The sequence below is a fragment of the Mustela erminea genome, chromosome X, assembly GCF_009829155.1.
Source record: "Mustela erminea isolate mMusErm1 chromosome X, mMusErm1.Pri, whole genome shotgun sequence".
Taxonomy (NCBI): Eukaryota; Metazoa; Chordata; class Mammalia; order Carnivora; family Mustelidae; genus Mustela; species Mustela erminea.
In genome coordinates this window covers 23,952,171-23,973,313 of record NC_045635.1, presented here as the reverse complement: position 1 = coordinate 23,973,313, position 21,143 = coordinate 23,952,171, and the positions used below count along the sequence as shown (strand labels likewise).

Here is a 21,143-nt window from a genome sequence, read left to right as displayed (position 1 = left end):
TGAAAAGATAACTTCTAGAAAGTTAACAGCAATAGTGCATAAACAATGAATCTTGGAACACTAAAAAAATTAAATTAAATTTTAAAAATGTTAACAGCAATACAAGTAATTCTTGCCCATAGAAATGGAAATTATATGTGGTCTGGTGGGATGCAAATTATCACTGCCCTATGTACAGACCATTGTGGCAAATCCATTCCAAAATTCTTTTACTGCATCTAAATTTGTGGTTCTCTGACACCTCCTCTAAACCAGTTGTAACATGTCCTCCAGTTCCTTTGTCAGTGAATTAAGTGAATCTTTGACATATGCTCATTTTGTATCTTTATGACCCATGGGTTTCTGAAAATTATGTTTGAAAACTACATTTATTATAGTAAAGTTAATCAATGAATACTTTAAGATAAGCAAAGTATTTTTAAAAGTTTAAAAAGAAGAAATTACAATAAGCTATATTTGGCAATTTTCTATTCTAGTTAATGCTTAGTATAATGATGTTTTCATCAGAAACAGTTTCAAGGCAGTTATATAAGAAACCAGTGGAATTACAAATATGCATAGAAAAAGTCTGTCTCCATAACACTATCATCAATAAAAACTAATTGTATTTTGAGTCACTAGGCCTTTCTCTCCATTTTAGAAAGGCAGAGGAATCACTCTTGGAGGAAGGGTGGCTGGGATGTAGCTTCCTAGAAAAAGGTCTCAGTATCAAGTTCATTTGAAAATGATGTAATAATGCCTTACAAAGTCCAGATTGCTTAGTGTAACCAGGTACCCCTCAGAAAAGCCCTGGGACTAGCTGATGGTCTGCAAAGATAGACCTGAAGAAATATACAAAACGGTGATTAAGGGCACACACTGAAGAGGATTAAATGTCTGTGTTTGAAGCACACCTCAACTTCTTACCAACTATGCAAACATGGATAAATAATAATACTTCATAACTCTATGCCTCTATCCTCTCACCTCTAGAGTGGGCAGGGGAATAGTCTCAGATTATTTCAAAAACTAAATACAATAAAGTATGATAAGCATCAAACACTGATGCATAGTTGGGTGTGTATTACCCTTTATCACTATAAACCACAGGACCATGCATAGTAATTCCAGATTAAAACTCCTGTGAATCATTGGTGAAATGGAAATATTCCATAGGCTGCCAGAAATTTCTGTAAAACTCAATATAACTCATACTTATTCGGTGACAGGAGAAAATCCAGTAAATGGATGAACCTGACTAGCTAAAATGGAAAGTGCACTGTGCACAAGAACAGAGAGCATAAATAAAAACACTACACAGTTTCCATCCGCCACTTTTCTAATTCACCTTTCTTACACCTTTCATATTCATCATACCCTCCACTGTAATTCAGCTGCAAAGCTCATACCGAAGAAAGTTTTTGGGTTCTAAAGTCAGCACATTGGATGAGGCAAGTGACAAAGCCAGGGAAGAAAAACAAATATATTCCATCATTGCTCTTCTGGGCTGCAAACATGATCCTAGCTGAGTGGATCTGCCATCCTTTGTGAATTCTTCCTGCCAATATATTCAAACTTTTTAAAAAAAGATTTTATTTATTTATTTGACAGACAGAGATCACAAGTAGGCAGAGAGGCAGGCAGAGTGGGGCGGTGGGATTGGGGGGGGGGGCGCGGAAACAGACTCCCCGCTGATCAGAAAGCCTGATGCAATGCGGTGCTCAATCCCAGGACCCTGGGATCATGACCTGAGCCGAAGGCAGAGGCTTTAACCCACTGAGCCACCCAGGTGCCCCCCTGCCAATATATTCAATGGATAGTTAGAAACTTACTGCAAATCTCAAGAAAACATGGCTTTATGTTAATCAGACCCTGTCTTTGATGTTTTTTATATATGGCAAACAAATTTTTTAAATTTTATTTTTCCAGTTAAACTCCACATACCCACAGGCATAACAACTTGTGAGGAGAGTAGGATACTGGGAGAAAAGCTAAGGCATGGCTCCTCAACCTTGCCTGCATTTTAGGATCACTTGGGGAGTTTTCAAAGAGACTGATAACCTGGGTAATCCTGAAGCTGATGATGCACAGACCACACTTTGAAAAGCAAACATCTAAGCAATTCTCTTTTTTAGAGTTCCCTGTGACAGGGTTTTCTCAACCCCACTGCTATTAACATGTTGGGCCAGATAATTCTTTGTTTTAGAAGGCTATCCTGTGCATTGTAGGATGTGTGACAGCATTCATGTCTTCTACCCACTAGATGTTAGTAGTATCCTCACCAAGCTGTCACAAGCAAAATGTCTCCAAACATTGCCAAATGATCTGTGGCATGGATAGTACCTCCCTATCATAAGCTCATTTGAGTAGTCAGAATATTAAGCTCTAGCCAACAGAAAATATTTCTAAGGCCCTTGAACAAAGAACAATTAGCCTCTTTTGTAAAGAGGCTCAGTAGCCACCCCTAGGTACTACACAGTGAAAGACTGACCACCGAAGTTGCCAGGAAAGGAAATATAAGCATTAGTCCTATCTGCCAATAGGTCATTAGAATTCTCATAAAGGAAACAGACAATGATAAAGCTTTGTAATTTAAAAAATAACTGTTAAAATTGAAAGAAGTAAATGCATTTGTTCAAAACAAAATAATGGCCCCCAAAGATGTTCATGTCCTAATCCCCAGATATGCTGAATATGTTACCTTACATGAGAAAAGAGACTTGGCAGATTTGATTCATTCAAGGATTGTAACATGGGAGAGATTATCCTGGATTCCGAAGCAGGACCAAATGTAATAATCACAAGTGTCATTGTAAGAAGGTGACAAGATTATTAAAGTTAGGGAGAAGGCCATGTGATAACAGAAGTGGAGATTAGGGTGATAAAGCCATGAGTCAAGAAATGTCAGCAAACACTAGAAGCTGCAAGATTGAAGGAACAGATTCTATCCTGGAGTCCCCAGAAGAACCAGCCCTGAAGACATCCTGATTATAGCCCTGTAAGTCACATTTCATAACTCTAACCTTCCAAAATGAAAGAGAATAAATCTGTGTTATTTGTGCCACGTAGTGTGCGATAACCTGTTACAGTTGTAAAAGAAAGCTAGTATAACAGTGAAGAATCCAGAAACATAAAAGAAATACTATTTAGGGTTACACGTCTGTGAATCAACAGTCTTACAATTCCTTGAAACAAATAATACATTATATGTTAATATAAAGCCTGGGGGGGGACAAAAATTTTAAAAAAAGAACTCACAACCCCAAGATCAAGAGTCACATGCTCTACTGACTGAGCTAGCAAGGTGCCCCTGTTATTAACTTTTAATATTAATTACACGTTGAAGTGATATTTGGGATATATTGGTTTAAGTAACATACATAAAGTTAAAAAGAAAGAAATACTGCTTATCAAAACAACTGTTAATCTTCGTTGAACACTTAATAAATGCCACACATATATCTAAGAACTTTACATGGATTATTTTGTTAATCCTTACAAATTTTCAATTAATTTCAATCAATGGATGCTATTGTCTATATAAGTACCTTTCCCAAGGTCACAAAACTAGAAAATTAGTTTCCATGGCTTCTATTGACAATATTTTAAATAGTCAAAAATATGTAAAACAATGTTAGTTCTGAGACCTCTGATGCAAATGTATCCACAACTAAAAACATACAGGATCACATCTTCCTTATCCATTCGTCCGTTGAAGGGCATCTTGGTTCTTTCCACAGTTTGGCGACCGTGGCCATTGCTGCTATAAACATTGGGGTACAAATGGCCCTTCTTTCACGACATCTGTATCTTTGGGGTAAATACCAAGGAGTGCAATAGCGGGGTCATAGAGAAGTTCTATTTTTAATTTCTTGAGGAATCTCCACACTGTTCTCCAAAGAGGCTGCACCAACTTGCATTCCCACCAACAGTGGAAGAGGGTTCCCCTTTCTCCACATCTTCTCCAACACATGTTGTTTCCTCTTTTGTTAATTTTGGCCATTCTAACTGGTGTAAGGTGATATCTCAATGTGGTTTTAATTTGAATCTCCCTGAGGGCTGTGGTCCATATACACTATGGAGTATTATGCCTCCATCAGAAAGGATGAATACCCAACTTTTGTAGCAACATGGACGGGACTGGAAGAGATTATGCTGAGTGAAATAAGTCAAGCAGAGAGAGTCAACTATCATATGGTTTCATTTATTTGTGGAGCATAACAAATATCATGGAGGACAAGGGGTGTTAGAGAGGAGAAGGGAGTTGGGGTAAATTGGAAGGGGAGGTGAATCATGAGAGACTATGGACTCTGAAAAACAATCTGAGGGGTTTGAAGTGGCGGGGGGTGGGAGGTTGGGGTACCAGGTGATGGGTATTATAGAGGGCATGGATTGCATGGAGCACTGGGTGTGGTGAAAAAATAATGAATACTGTTTTTCTGAAAATAAATAAATTAATTTAATTAAAAAAAACCATACAGGATCCGTATCCAATGATCCACCTGCAGGTAGTGCTACTATTTCTTTGGACAGTGTCTGCTAATATAATCCTTGCATGGAGTGAAATTCTATCCATGTGCTATTTATGTGGTTTTCAACTAAGCATTTGCTATATTCAGTTAATGCCAAGGTTTTCACTATCTAAAGGTCCTACTTCTTTATCACAGGAGCTACACAATTTCCTCAAAGAGAATATACATTGCTTTATGCTTGTGTGATATGGTTGCTTCTTAACCTACCAACACTAAGCCTACAACTCTCCTTGCTTAAGGTTCTTCTAAGAATTGCATTCTAAGATTGACTGCTTTTCTTCGCACCACCACACTTCCACAAGTACAGAGGATCAGAGGTCAAACAGCATTTCGTATTGACCACATTCTGCAATCTATTTAGCAGTTTTGTATATCACCTTGCTTATTGAGGTTTTAATGGATATATGAACTTGTAAACCAACATATGCCCTGCACTATCCTAGACAATGGAGTACTAGAGACATAACAGGAAACAAGATCAAGAACCTTCCCTCATAAAGCTTACATTCTTGGTTGTAAAACACAAACAGACAAGGAATGTATTTCATTTAATGATAAATGAGAGGAAAATTAAATAGTTCTACAGGAATAAGAATGAAGTGGTATAGAAGTTACTGTTTTAATTTCTTAAAGGTTCTACCACTTGGGATTTATTTATTTATTTATTTATTTATTTAATATTTTATTTATTTATTTGACAGAGAGAGAGATCACAAGTAGAGAGATAGGAAGAGAAAGAGAGGGGGGAAGCAGGCTTCCCACTGGGCAGAGAGCCAGATGCGGGACTCAATTCCAGGACCCTGAGATCATGACCTGAGCTGAAGGCAGAGGCTTAACCCATTGAGCCACCAAGGCACCCCTCACTTGGGATTTAAATCATGAGAAAGAAGCAGTCATATATGAATACAGGGGAAAACATCCCAGGAAAGGATGAGCATATTCAAAAGTCATGACAGCAGAACAAGTTCTTAATAGTTGCACAACGGAAAGAACTTCAATGCGATTGGGGAAGACTAGACATGAGGGAGATGAGAACTAGGCTGAGCATCAAGAACAGGATAGGACCAATAAATGGAAGCACTTATATTGTATTTGTACTGCAAAGTCATCCAGAGTTTGTACAGTACTGTTTTGGGTTGAATTTGTTGCCCAAAAGAATACGTTGAAGTATTAACCATGGATACCCATATATGTGACCTTATTTGGGAAGAGAGCCTTTGCGGAAGTAACCAAGTTTAGATGAGATCATCCTGGATTAGGGTGGACCTTAAATCCAATTACTGGTGTACTTACAAAGAGAGACACACAGACACTCACAGGGAGGAAGGCCATGTAACTAAGGAGGCAGAGATTGGACTCATGCATGTGTTCAAGCCAAGGAGAGCCAAGTACTATTGTTAACTACAAGAAGCCCAAAAGAGACAAGAAAGGACCATCTCCTAGAGCCCTCAGAGAGACGATGGCCCTGCAGACAACTGGATTTTGGACTTATAGCCCCCAAAACTGTGAGAGTAAGTATCCGTTGCTTTCAGCCACCCATTTTGTGGTAATTTTGTTGATGCAGTCATGGGGAACTAATACTGGTACTAATAAGATAATAGACATTATTTAAAAGTTTGCCTTGACTACCATGTTAAGAATGAACTATAATGGAACAAAACTAGGAAAAAGGGATACTAATTAGGTTGGAGGCTAATGCAGTAGTTCAGAGATTCACGGATACGATTTAGAGTACACTTCTAACAAAGGTAATGCTGCAAAATCATTAGACTTGATATACATTTTAGAGAAAATACCAATAGGAGTCACTGATACGTTGGATGTGTCAGTTAGTTAAAATGAAATCAAAGATTATTCCCAGGTCTGGCCAGAAAATAAAGATAGACTATATTACCATTAACTGAGATGGGGAAAGTTAGGGAAATAGCAAGTTTGGGAAGTTAAGAAGACTCGATCCATTCTAGATTCTTTAAGTTTCAGATGCCTATATCATATTCAGGTTAATTTTATATATTACTGTTGCAGGCCTGTAATAACCCCCACCTCTTACTCATGACCTTGTGTGATCCCCTTCAAGTGTGGGATGGTCCTAGGGACTTGTTAATAAGGCAAAAGTGATAAGATGTCACTTCTGAGATTAAGTTACCGATTTCTACTTTACTGAAATTCCCTTATTACTCACTTTGATAAAGGCAGATGCCCTACTGAAGAGTCCATATGATAAGAAATTGACAGTGGCCCATTGTAAATAGCCAGAGAAAAACCTAGTCCAACACGGAACTGAATCCTGCTAACCATCATTGCGTGAGCTTAGAAGCAGATCATTCCCCAACTGAACTCTGAAATGACTGCTGCCCCAGCCAAAATCTTGACTACAGCCTTGTGAGTGACCCTGAGTCAGGAGACCAAGCTAAGCCATGTCCAGATTATTAACCCACAGAAACCATTAGATAATGTTTCATTTCAAGACACTAAGTTTTGGGTAATATTTTTTGTAACAACAGATAATAAAGATAGGAAGGATGTGAGAGAAATCTGAGCTACAAACATATATTTAGGAGTCGCTGATTTTTTTTTTAAGATTAATGTATTTGACAGCGAGAAAGAGAGTTCACAAGGGGGGGGGAGCAGGAGAAGGAGAAGCAGGTTTCCCTCTGAGCAGGGAACCTGATATAGAGCTCGATTCCAGGACCTTCAGATCATGCCCTGAACTGAAGGCAGGTGATTAAATGACTGAGCCACCCAAGCACCCCAGGAGTCACTGATTTTAAACAGATTTTATTTAAAAGGAACTAAAGGCCAGAGAAGTAGGAATAAGCAAAGAAAGAATTAATTAGGTAGGAAGAAAACCAGGAGAAACTATTTTGAGATGAAAGTTGTAGCCAACTGGGTCACATTATGCAAAGAAATCAGGTAAGGTGAACAGTCAGAATTGACCATTGGATTCAGTAACAGAGCATTAGTTAGTAATCTTAACATAGCCATTTTACAAGGAACAAAAATCTCACTGGATTTCGCTAAGGAGAGAATGAAATGTGAGAAAGCAAAGACACTTAATACAGAAAATTCTTAGAGAGGCTTTTCTGTGAAGTCAATAGTGCCACAACTCAAGGGAATGTTTTTTGTAAGATGTGTGAACAGAAGCTCTACTTGGAGGCTCATGGGAATGATCCTACATTGAGAGATAAGATGGTGATGGAGGAAAGTTGACAACTGAAGAAGCAGTCTTTAAAATAATATTAGAAAACACAAATGTCGGGGTCAACTATAGAGAGTAGCAGGCAGATTTTGACCACTCTAAATGGAGGGAAGAGTATGCCAGTAAATGTAGTGATAAGATATGAGTATGTTCTACTACAAAACATCATTTTTTTTAAAAAGTAGGCAGAAAGGCAAGTCTTCGCATTTGGTGTGAAAGGTGTAGAAAGAGGGTAGAAATTTTAAAGATAGAGGAGAATGGATAATATAATATCTCAGAGCATGGTACAGTGAATGAATGTCCTAGATAAAGAGGAAGATCCCATAGCACTGTTCCAATGTCCATTACAGAAATGTGATCACAAAGATAAAGTAAAAAATGTAGTATGATTCATTTCGGAAATGCTCAACAACCTAGTGAAGGCAGGGAGCAGGTGGATAGCTGGATTTAACTTGGTTTGGACTTATTTCCAAGTGACTCTAAGAGAAAAATAGGGAGGCAAGTGTTTTAAGAGTTTAACAGATTGTAATGGTGTTGGACCATGAAACTGTACCAATAAATTGTTCATGCATATGATGTCCATGCCAGAGCCATATTTTTTTCTAATAGTTCAGACATGCCAATATAATGTCACGCTAATTGAAAGCTAACTTGTTTCAAGTAGTCCCACAGAACAACTTCATGATAATGATTAAGAAGCAGACGCATCTAATTTGACAGATTGAAAAAATCCAGTTCCCTTTAGCTGCCTGTGTTTTAACTCCCTGGGTAATATACCCAACGTTTGCACTTAAGAAAAATGCTTTCAGACATGATGGGATCTAAATACTCTCACATTGCCTGCCTGGAAGCTAGTCTACTGTTCTTTCTCTGTTAGCTTCAATGCAAGCTATGGGCTTGACACTGCAATTTAACAGGATTTACAACTTACTCCTGAAAAAATAGGAACAATTTTAAACTCCAGTAGATATTATTGCAATCATGCCAGCAGAAAAATTAATTCTGAAAAACCTATGGGCTCCAAGGAAAATAGATCAAAAAATAGTTTCTAATCAACATCATGCAGAGAGCCATGTCATCGACTATTTACTAGACAAAATATGTACCTGATATCTTGTATGAGGTGATATGATGAAAATCCACTCTGATCTTGTCATCCCAAAAGCAGTATCTCACTTTCCTTTTTGAGGGCATTTTTCAATAGACTCCTCTATCTCTCTGTTAACCATCTACCAAAAATAAAATGCTTTAAGGGGAAGAAAGCCTTCTTAATTCACAGTTATCAGTACACCTAAAACCATTGTTTTTCTTTCACCTAGTAACCTAGTATTTAACATTTATCTTCTGTAACAATTCTTTTTTTATTATTATGTTCAGTTAGCCACTGAATAGTACATAATTAGTTTTTGATGTAGTGTTCAATGATTCATTAGTTAAGTATAACACCCAGTGCTCATCACAGCATGTGCCCTCCTTAATACCCATCACTCTGTTACCTCCTCCCCTAAGCCTCCTCCCCTCTGAAATCCCCAGATTTTTTCTTGGGGTCTATAATTTCTCATGGTTCATCTCCCTCTCTGATTTCTCCCCCCTTTGGATTTCCCTCCCTTCTCCTAATGTCTTCCATGCTATTCCTTATGTTCCATGTGATAGTTTTCTTTCTCTGCTTGACTTACTTCACTTAGCATAATCCCCTCCAGTTCCATCCATGTCATATAAACGGTGGGTATTCATCCTTTCTGATGGCTGAATAATATTCCATTGTGTATATAGATCACATCATTATTCATTTATCTGTTGAAGGGCATCTCACTCCTTCCACAGTTTGGCTATTGTGGACATTGCTACTATAAATATTGGGGTGCAGGTGCCCCTTCTTTTCACATCTGTACCTTTGTGGTAAATACCTAATAATGCAATTGCTGGGTCGTAGGGTAGTTCTATTCTTAACGTCCTGAGGAACCTCTTCTGTAACACTTCTAACAGCTAAACTATGTTTCATTATCAATGGTGAGGCCTTTAGAATGCTTTAATGATATTATCATGGATAATGATGGACCTAAATTAATTTGATTATTTTAAAATGAGATATATATTAACTACTGCTTTTAAAATAATACTTGTCTAATAGAAAAGGCTTTCGAAACATCAAGTCTGAATAGGAGTGTTTAAGGGTGCCCTTGGACGGCATTTCCCAAGATGATTCTATCAACACAGGCCCCATCTCTGCTTCTAAAAGTTCCTCCATTAAAAGATGACAGGTTTGGGAGAATTCCAAATATTCTGTACCATCACATACATGCCTTGTTCCATCCCATTCTAGTTTTTCAGGCCACTTCACTTAAAAATGTAATTCATGGTGACTGACACTCCCACTGAAATTTGTCTGCAACTAATATATTCTAGCAGCTACTGACATACATTCCTTCTCTTCTATTTGCTCACTTTGACTTTTCCCCTAAATACAATGCTTCTCAGAAATATGCTGGGTTGACTATTTTCCTGCCAAAAGCTGCAGATTCTAATTAAATAACTCAGAGAAAAGCAGTCATAACAAAAAGCTAAATTACAAGACCTTGGGAATGCCATTGTTTCCAGGTGGGGAAGGACAGTGGGGATGGTATAAACTTCTGTTGGCCTCTAGGAAGAGACAGAGCGGCATAATGAAAAGCCTGCTGCCCTTTGTGTCCCAATGCTGGGCTTGAATCCCAGTTATGTTACTTCAGGGAAATAAGTTCATAACCTGCAAGTGCTTTTCTTTACAAGAATAGGAAACCTAATAACTGCCTTGCCTATCTCAAAACACTCTGTAATGTGAAATATTACCCTTATTTCCTCTGTGCCTATCATGCATTCCACATGTGGCATATTAACATTGGACACTGGCTGGAAAATACTATCTTGTCTATGCATCATTTGTCGGAATACTTCAACTGATCCCACTAATATCAACTCATTTTTCAAAAGTTACAAAATGGCATCCTCATTTATCCTCATATACTAAGTAGATTAACCAAGATGGAATACTTTATAATTAGATGACTTCCAAAAGACCGGCAACACACTTTGACATGCCCATTTAATGCATCATTCACAAGTCTTCAGCCTCCAAAGATCAACAGCAGTGCTTTCTACCTAAATGGTGGTAGCTGGAGGTTTTTAAAAAGCAAGGCTACATGTCTAAATCACTATGTGAGGAAGTGCCATATCACTTAGAGCCACAGAGCACTGCCTGAATGTCCTTGTATATGTTAATACATGTAAGCAAGGTTGCATTTAAAAATCTACTGCTATTAAGGATGGCACGTAATGCATGGAGCACTGGGTGTGGTGCATAAACAACGAATGCTGGAACACTTAAAAAATAAAATTAAATCAAGATCTTAAAAAAAATTAAAATAAAATCCACTGTGAATGTCAGAAGGAAATCTCTTTAAGTCCAGAGAAATAATCGTCTCTTCAGCTGTGCTTACTAACAACAACATTTTGTCTAGAGAGACAGCATGTTCTTCTAAAAGTCCAATCAAAACTCTATTATTTCAATTAAACTAACTGACTCACAACCACAGGCTGATGAAGCTTGAGCTTGAGGACCCTTAAAATACACAGGTTTCTTTTTTATAAAGCCCTGCACTTAGTTTTGCAGTTGTAATTTTGCATCCTGTTATCTTATAAAGTGGAGCCAAAATTGTATAAGTTTCAAGGTACATCAAAACTAGAGTCTCCTCAGTTCACCACATGTACTTTAACGACTCACTATATACTCCTTGTCAAGCTGACTAAACATTTTCACTTTCTAGAGACCCCCAAAATGGAAAATATAATGAAAGAAGCTCTTATTCACCATTTGGTGAAGACAGTCTTTCCACACGAATTACCAGATGGCAATTTATAGCACAGATTTTATAGCACAGGAAAAGAGTGTAGATGTATGCAGTAATAGGAAGAGCAATAACCTGCCAACTAAGAGACCTAGATTCAAGTCCAAAGGGTGCCACACCACTCACTAAGATCTTTGTAAAGTCTAGTTTTAGTACCCTTATCTTTGTGATGAAAGAATTAAACAAGATTATCACTACAATTTCTGCTTGGAACATCCTGATTATATAATCTAATGCTATTTTTCAGTTATATCATTTTAGGCTTAACCTCATGTTGCAATGAACAGATCCAATAACAATATGGAACTCTTCCCAATGGCCACCTATACACAGGACCCTGAAACTGGGAAGTATCCCCAGAATGATGACTTTAGTCTGCCTACTTAATCAACCTGAAACACAAGAGGATATACTCACTGTGTCACACTTCGCTTCATTAAATGGTAAAACACAGTCCGTATGTATTACTTTAATTATGGGGATAAGAAAGCAAAATTTTATAATATAAATTACTTTCAATATTTCCTTACTTGTTCTCATAAGAGTCATATCCAATATATCTAAGTATCATTAAATATTTACTTCTTAGATAGCTATTTTTAACATAGTTCATCAATTTCATCCTTTCTGTACATACATTTATTATTCCAATGAGATTTAGAATCTCATGCTTCACTCCTCTGGAATCTGAATTGCCCTTTTGGTTCACATGACCAGTAGAATGATATAGAAATAACATTCTATGTTACTTGCTATGCAACAGTAGTAACGAGAACATTTCTAACACTAAGCCAAATATTTTTGGTTTTTTTTCCCTAAATCTATCTATACAATATAAATACAGGCTATAATCCAACTCAGATTCTTATACTGTCATTTCCTTTCACATAAGGTATAAAGACATGGGTCTCTGTAGTATTTCACTTCAAACTCAAAGATGTCATTTAACTTTACAAATTTTTTTACTAGCTATGACACTCTTAATACTTTTTTGTTGTTGTTTGTTTGTTTAGTTTTTCTTACAGCTACTGTCTCAGCTTCAAGTTTCAAACCAACAAGTGAATAAACAATCTTTATACTCAGAGAAATAGCTGTTGTAGTAAGACTGCCATATACATCAAGAGAGCTGATTCCATATATTACACAAACTTTATCTTAAAAGCAATGTTACAATTGATCAGGAATTTCAATAACTTCATGATTTAACATCCAGCTGGCAGTCATGGAATTCCTAATCACAGTATAAAATGGATAATGATGTTCTGAAATTGAAGAATATATGGAAAGACCACTCAATTTTCATACAATTTCTCATAAACACAATTTTATTCTCTACACTAATACTGAATGAGAACAAAGGGAGTCTCCTTCACATAGCTCTTGGAATTCTTTGTAAGTTTTATGACTGGAAACTGAAGGAGCACATAGTACCAATTCTCAGTGTCTTAACTGTGGTTGGAAAGAGAGCCAGTTCTAAAATAACTACTATCCAAGCAACAGATGTCTTTGTAGATCAACATATTGACTTTTGTATAACACAAACTAAGATCAAAGTGCACAAAATCAATGTAGTCAAGATGATGGAAATGAGAATTTTGTAGAACTAAACCTGTAGTTAGAACTCCCAACTGATCTGAGGTATATTTTCATGAACATTAAATCAGAGATGATAAATAAAAATCTACATCTTGTGTTTAATATTCATGGACTATTTAGAGCACTTCAGAAGCCAGAGCCTACTATGTCTTTTTAAATACAGAAAATAAAAATGCATCAAGCGATTTATTCAACAACATTATGATCTTCTATTTAACACACTCTAGGAATGCGTATTTGCATGTTACAAACAGAGAGCAATACTATTCAGTTACTTCAAAATGACATGTAATCAAAATCTTTGGACTTCCAGAAGAGCAAGAATCTGCATTTGATCACTGATTTTTTTTAACTATTTGCACTGTATTTTTTAAGTTTCCTCCATGTATTTTAGTCACTAAATAGCTCCTGTCTTTTTTTTTTCAAATATAATTAACATATAGTGTTATAGTAGGTTCATGTGTATAATGTAATGATTTAACAATCTTATATATTCCTCAGTGTTCATCACGGTAAGAATACTTGTAATCCCCTTTAAATATTCCTCCCATCACCTCACCTACCACCCCTCTGGCAACCACCAGTTTGTTCTCTGTATTTAAAAGTCTTTTTTTGGTCTCTCTCTTTTTTCTCCTTTGTTTATTCATTTGTTTTGATCACTAAATTCCACACAGGACTGAGAGCATATGGTATTTGTCTTTCTCTGATTGATTTGCTTCACTTAGCATTATACCCTCTAGGTCCATCCACGTTGTCACTATGGCAAGATTTCATTCATTTTTATGGCTGAGTAATATTCCATTGTGTATATATACCCATCTTCTTTATCTGATTGCTGTGTTTAGGTAAGTTCTGACTTATAAAGAATTTCATAGATCACTGCATAAAACTTAAGCTTAGGTCTAGAATATATGTACACACAGGCATGTGTGCATACATACCCCACACACTCAAGCAAAATCCACAGATCAGTCCTGAGTTCCTACCACTGTACCCTCTTACTCAGGTAATTCAACTGAGATACTGAAATGTTTATATAATTAATTCAATTATTCATGTGTTTTTTCCTGTCAGCCATCTAAAGTATAATTTTTTAAAATGTGTCAAATTCAACCACTGACAATGCTGGATTTTTTATGATAGAGAAAAAAAGGCCCTATCAGAGATTGGGCAGCCAATGTCAATGACATTGTTATACCTAAGCCAAGAATGGGCCATTTAAACCTGTTTAACCTGAGATAAACTGATTTTAAAAGTAGAGTTAGAGATTGTAGGGATAATTTATAATTGATTTGACTGCTAGTTTTCTAGAACTACAAGTATTTAGGTTGCAGATATGCAGGTACACATTTTTGGACTATCACTCCAAACCCCTTTTCTTTCTAAGTCTCTGCTTAGAGGACTAACTCTCTAGACACCACAGCTTTCTGTAGCTTCTGTTTATGAAAAAAGAGAATTCAGTTTTACCTTACCCCATTAGTGGGTCAATTTGGTCAAGAATCACAAAAAATCTTAGATTATTAAGATTTTTCATTAAAAAATTATCTACAGGTATTTGTTTTGCTACAGGGTACAAAGATGGTACAGTACAGTGGTGATATCTTCCCTTCCAAAGAAATATGTTGAGGAAAATTGAAATAAAAGTGTTTAAAACTGTTAAGAAAATTAGAAGTTGGGGTATGTAGGTGAAACTCCAATTAAAAAGGATTTCTGCAGACCTGTACCCCTGCAAAAATCCTTTTTAACGGGAGTTTCACCTACATACCCCAACTTCTAATTTTCTTAACAGTTTTAAACACTTTTATTTCAATTTTCCTCAAGTATGCCATAAAAGAAGATAGGGAAAAAGAGAAACTAATGACTTGCTCTTATGTTTTTCAAATTATTCTAGAGAATCTTGACTGTTCAAAAAAAAATGAGCTACAATTCCATGGTATTTTTCAATATGAAGACAGAGCTTATATGAAATTACCAACACTTTTACCAAAAAGTCAGTATAAGAATACTAATTTTCAAATATACAAATTACATTCACATCTTTCTCTTTGCAGGTTATCTAAAAAATCAAAGGAAAATACCAGAAAATGGTACTAATTAAGTACTGTCAACATTAGCTGCACTTTCCATTTATTTCACTGATATTGTCTTCTAAAAACTTGAATCATGGCATCAAGTTATTTAAAAATTTCCTTCATAAAGACCATTAAATCACCAAGGTCCAACCAATCTTAAATCATTTATGTATTTACAGCTACCTGAATTGTAAAAACACAGGAAAGCTATGTTAGAGCACAGGGTCAGCAAATGACCACCCACAGGCCACATCTGGTCCATTGCTTTGTTTATAAGGCCCAAAAGATAAAAATGGTTTTTACACTTTGTTTTAAAAAGATTTTGTTTATTTGACAGACAGAGATTACAAGTAGACAGAGAGGCAGGCAGAGAGAGAGAGAGAGAAGCAGGCTCCCTGCTGAGCAGAGAGCCCGATGCGGGACTCGATCTAAGGACCCTGGGATCATGACCTGAGCCAAAGGCAGCAGCTCAACCCACTGAGCCACCCAGGCACCCCGGTTTTTACACTTTTAAGTAATTTTGGGGAAAAAGAATATTTTGTGACACATGAAACATATGAAATTTAAATTTCAGTGTCCATAAATAAAGCTGTACTGGAATATAACCATGCTAAGGATGACTTTCCATTTGTGAATTCAAAAAGCAATTTAGTCCTTTACTACAATCCACGTTGGTTTTTTAGATGAACAGTTTTCAGAGAAAATGTAAATCATGCAAACAGCTTACCAAATAGCTACATGACCGAGACAAATACTGGTTTTTTTTTCACATATTTGCATATCTAAAAGTTTAAGTGATTTTTAGAAATACCATAAACTTTATGATAAAGGTTCACTTGTGCACTATTAGGTAAGTAAATTACTGAGTTATATTCAACAGCTTCTGAAGTGCCTGTATTTGATAAGTGAGGAGAATGTGGCAATCTTGAAAGCTACTATTTTTTTTTAATTTTTTTTTGGGGGGTTTTTTTTTTTTATTTCCAGCATAATAGTATTCATTATTTTTGCACCACACCCCGTGCTCCATGCAATCCGTGCCCTCTATAATACCCACCACCTGGTACCCCAACCTCCCACCCCCCGTCCCTTCAAAACCCTCAGATTGTTTTTCAGAGTCCATAGTCTCTCATGGTTCACCTCCCCTTCCAATTTCCCCCAACTCCCTTGACAGACAAGTAGGCGGAGAGGCAGGCAGAGAGAGAGAGGAAGAAGCAGGCTCCCTGCTGAGCAGAGAGCCTGATGTGGGGCTCAATCTCAGGACCCCGGGATCATGACCTGAGCCGAAGGCAGAGGCTTTAACCCACTGAGCCACCCAGGCGCCCCTACTATTTTTTTTTTAACTCAACTACCTCTATGGTAATAATTTAAGAAGTAACAAAGTTACATCTCTGATTTTCAGCTTGACTTCAGATGAAATTATTGAGGACATGGTACTGCAATGTCATTCTTTGAATAGAGATGACTGAGAAGTTGACTGTTTTCTGTCTCAACAGGTTACATCTTTATAAGAGTACATTTCTCTATTCATGTCAAACCACAAATCTATCAGAAAATTAATTTGTTATAGATTATAATCCTTTATCTTCAATCTATGCAATAGCTCAGAAGAAATCAAAACCACACAAAATAATACAAAACAAGTTCCCACACACTATGTTCTCCCCTTCCCTGCAAAAGGAGGTATTTTATTTCCCTCAGTAACAAACTTCAGATTTCAACAATGGTTTCTCTAGCTCTGACACTACACATGCCTTTCCCAAAAAACCTCCCCCTTCCATAAAATTCAGAGAAAAATTTCACTTTCAAGACTTTGGGGCTATCTTCTTCCTTCGAACCTATCTCAGAGGGCTACTGTGGAGATTAAAGGAGTTAACAAGTACATAAATAGTTTCTGGCACTTGGTAAACACTCAGTATGTGTTGGTTGTTACCGGCATTTATTATTTTCTGAGAAGTCATAAAAAGTCTTCCTGAAATTGAGTCATTCATGAAATTTCCCTGTATCAGTTAAGAAAGCTCCATGTCCCTTGCTTTTCGTCAAGGTGTTGACCCACTTTTCCTCCATTAAAGGCTTCTTTCTGCCCATATTCACCTTTTAATTTATCATCAATGTAACAAATGTAGACCTCTATTTAGCAGTAAGTCCTAACTCAATGTCACACTCGTCTACCATAAAGAGAAATATCCTTTTCTTCCTTGGATGACTGTTGAGAAGGTAGATGTATTTGGTGAGTGAGAGATGAACAGGTGAAATGGGGTGGAGGAAAAAACGGTTTCTTCCTTATCCCTTTTAAAGGTAAAACTCTGTCACTTTTGTCATTTTATTTAATTCAACTTTACCGAACTATGTGCTTTGTTAAACATCTGATATTTACGAGTGAACTAAAAAATAGCATACATTACTTTAAAATTAAATCAGTACCTACATCTCTCCTACTTTATTATTTTAAAGAATCAAATACAAAGAATTATTATGTTACTTTAGATCATTAAATATACTTAAGTAGGCTCACCTTATCTCCACAAATAATTACCTTACTAGAGTCATCTACAAATGAACAGGATATCCTAATGTAATTTAAATGTTAAGATCATACTAGGGACCATACAAAAAATTTTATGGGTGAAAGATTTATGCGATCTGAAGAGAAACCAGAGTATGACAACAGACAGAATGGGAGAAGATATTTGCAAACGACATATCAGATAAAGGACTAGTGTCCAGAATCTATAAAGAACTTAGCAAACTCAACACCCAAAGAACAAATAATCCAATCAAGAAATGGGCAGAGGACATGAACAGACATTTCTGCAAAGAAGACATCCAGATGGCCAACAGACACATGAAAAAGTGCTCCATATCACTCGGCATCAGGGAAATACAAATCAAAACCACAATGAGATATCACCTCACACCAGTCAGAATGGCTAAAATTAACAAGTCAGGAAATGACAGATGCTGGCGAGGATGCGGAGAAAGGGGAACCCTCCTACACTGTTGGTGGGAATGCAAGCTGGTGCAGCCACTCTGGAAAACAGCATGGAGGTTCCTCAAAATGTTGAAAATAGAACTGCCCTATGACCCAGCAATTGCACTACTGGGTATTTACCCTAAAGATACAAACGTAGTGATCCAAAGGGGCACGTGCACCCGAATGTTTATAGCAGCAATGTCCACAATCGCCAAACTATGGAAAGAACCTAGATGTCCATCAACAGATGAATGGATCAAGAAGATGTGGTATATATACACAATGGAATACTATGCAGCCATCAAAAGAAATGAAATCTTGCCATTTGTGACAACATGGATGGAACTGGAGCGTATCATGCTTAGCGAAATAAGTCAAGCAGAGAAAGACAACTATCATATGATCTCCCTGATATGAGGAAGTGGTGATGCAACATGGGGGCTTAAGTGGGTAGGAGAAGAATAAATGAAACAAGATGGGATTGGGAGGGAGACAAACCATAAGTGACTCTTAATCTCACAAAACAAACTGAGGGTAGCTGGGGGGAGGGGGTTTGGGAGAAGGGGGTGGGATTATGGACATTGGGGAGGGTATGTGCTTTGGTGAGTGCTGTGAAGTGTGTAAACCTGGTGATTCACAGACCTGTACCCCTGGGGATAAAAATATATGTTTATAAAAAATAAAAAATTAAAAAAAAAATTTTATGGGAAGGCAAACTAACATTACCAAATAGAAAGAATGGCTACTAAATGCTACTTTAGAGTGTGCCAGTTTACATAAGTATTTTCATCATATAACTGATACCCACAAGATTGAAGCATCAGTTGTTTGCAATGTCAAGTAATTACCTTTCCAAAGTTTATTAAATCTTTAGGGAAACATAATAATGGAATCAAATTTGACTTTGGGAATTAAATTATACTAAAATTTCCAGCACACTAGAAGGATCTTGGTGGACATGAACTAAGTTTAAGTAGATTAATACAATACACTAAAGAAGAGATCTTTCCTAGATTTTTTAAACCATTCTAACACAACATAAGATGCTGGAACATTTCTCAGTATCTGACCCCTATAAAAAAAAATAAATCAGCTCTGATGATATCTTGGTTCTAGGCTTCTAAGTAATAAGAGATAAGAAATTTTATTTTCCATGTTACCAAAGTAAAATTGTGATATATATATTTCATAAAAATGAAATGTAGATGGCAAGCTTTGTGTTTGTTAATTATATTAACCAGTTCTTTTTCTATTAATTAACTATTTTTGAAGCCAACTTTAGAGAGCCTGTAGACAAAGCAGGAATGGATAGAGTGAATCATCTGATGGGTATAAATCATCTGATAACAACAATGTTACAAAAGAGCAGAGCTGCATCTTACTTGAAGGGTAGCTTTAAAGCTGCTGTGGAAGGTGAAAATCAGGCATACTCGAAATTATCCTTGAGAAACCACTTACATTATCAAAAATATATAGTATACAGAATTGATAAGAAGTCAGCCAGGTTTTCCTCTAGTATTGAACAGATTGCTGTTTCTTTCGGCGGCATAGTAGTAGATGAAGTGGTTGTCATGTGTTTAGGATCCATGTTGTACAAAAAAAGAAAATCTAACTTTAATCACTAGAATGAAACTCGACTAGGAGCAATCTCACAAAGTTAGAGGCATACCAATGAAAACTGAGATAACACAAGACTAGTTTCTTTCCAAAGTAAGGCCATTCACAACATAGGTATAATCCAGCTATTGAACTAGACTTTACTTTTCTCACTCTTATTATCTCTCACTTTCTCTATTACTGCTTTCTTGATTTCTCTTTTCTCTGTTTATTTCTGACTAGACATAGTTAAATTTGTGTAAGTTAAGTGCATGAAAAATATGATTCTGATCTATGTATTAATAGCCTCAAAGAGGTACATGTGATTGAATAAAATAATTTCAATTCTAGTAAATAAATTCTGAAAAATAAATCAATAAAAATTTCAACAAAGCTTCATGAACTAGGACCATCATCATAGCCTTAATTTTAACATCAAATGTTTTTAAAAACCTGCATGTCCACGTTGGTGCAGCCACTTTGGAGAACGGTGTGGAGATTCCTCAAGAAATTAAAAATAGAGCTTCCCTATGACCCTGCAATTGCACTACTGGGTATTTACCCCAAAGATACAGATGCAGTGAAAAGAAGGGCCACCTGTACCCCAATGTTTATAGCAGCAATGGCCACAGTCACCAAACTGTGGAAAGAACCAAGATGCCCTTCAACGGACGAATAGATAAGGAAGATGTGGTCCATATATGCTCTGGAGTATTATGCCTCCATCAGAAAGGATGAATACCCAACTTTATTTTTTTTTTTCGGCATAACAGTATTCATTATTTTTTCACCACACCCAGTGCTCCATGCAATCCGTGCCCTCTATAATACCCACCACCTGGTACCTCAACCTCCCATCCCCCCGCCAATTCAAACCCTTCAGATTGTTTTTTAGAGTCCATAGTCTCTCATGGTTCACCTCCCCTTCCAACTTTTGTAGCAGCATGGATGGGACTGGAAGAGATTATGCTGAGTGAAATAAGTCAAGCAGAAAGACCCAATTATCATATGGTTTCACTTATTGTGGAGCATAACAAATAACATGGGGGACATGGGGAGATGGAGAGGAGAAGGGAGTTGGGGGAAATTGGAAGGGGAGGTGAAGCATAAGAGACTATGGACACTGAAAAACAACCTGAGGGTTTTGAAGGGGCGGGGGGTGGGAGGTTGGGGGAACCAGGTGGTGGGTATTATGGAGGGCACGTATTGCATGGAGCACTGGGTGTGGTGCAAAAACAATGAATACTGTTACACTGAAAGTAAATTTAAAAAATAAAAGAAAATAAATTGTCAAATTAAAAAAAAAGAATTATAACT

At 36.8% G+C, this 21,143-nt stretch overlaps 1 protein-coding gene across 2 annotated transcripts in view; it reads right to left on the bottom strand.

Annotated features, from left to right (window-relative positions):
- The window catches only part of IL1RAPL1 (interleukin 1 receptor accessory protein like 1), a 1,474,879-nt gene that overhangs the window by 1,287,424 nt on the left and 166,312 nt on the right, over positions 1-21,143 (bottom strand). The window contains exon 1 of one of the 2 annotated variants that reach the window (XM_032330361.1): positions 12,229-12,284. The exons of the other annotated variant lie outside the window; for it this stretch is intronic. The gene's annotated coding sequence lies outside the window, so the exon portion shown is untranslated. Of the gene's footprint in view, positions 1-12,228; positions 12,285-21,143 lie in introns of those variants that run through there. 2 annotated transcript variants of the gene reach the window in all.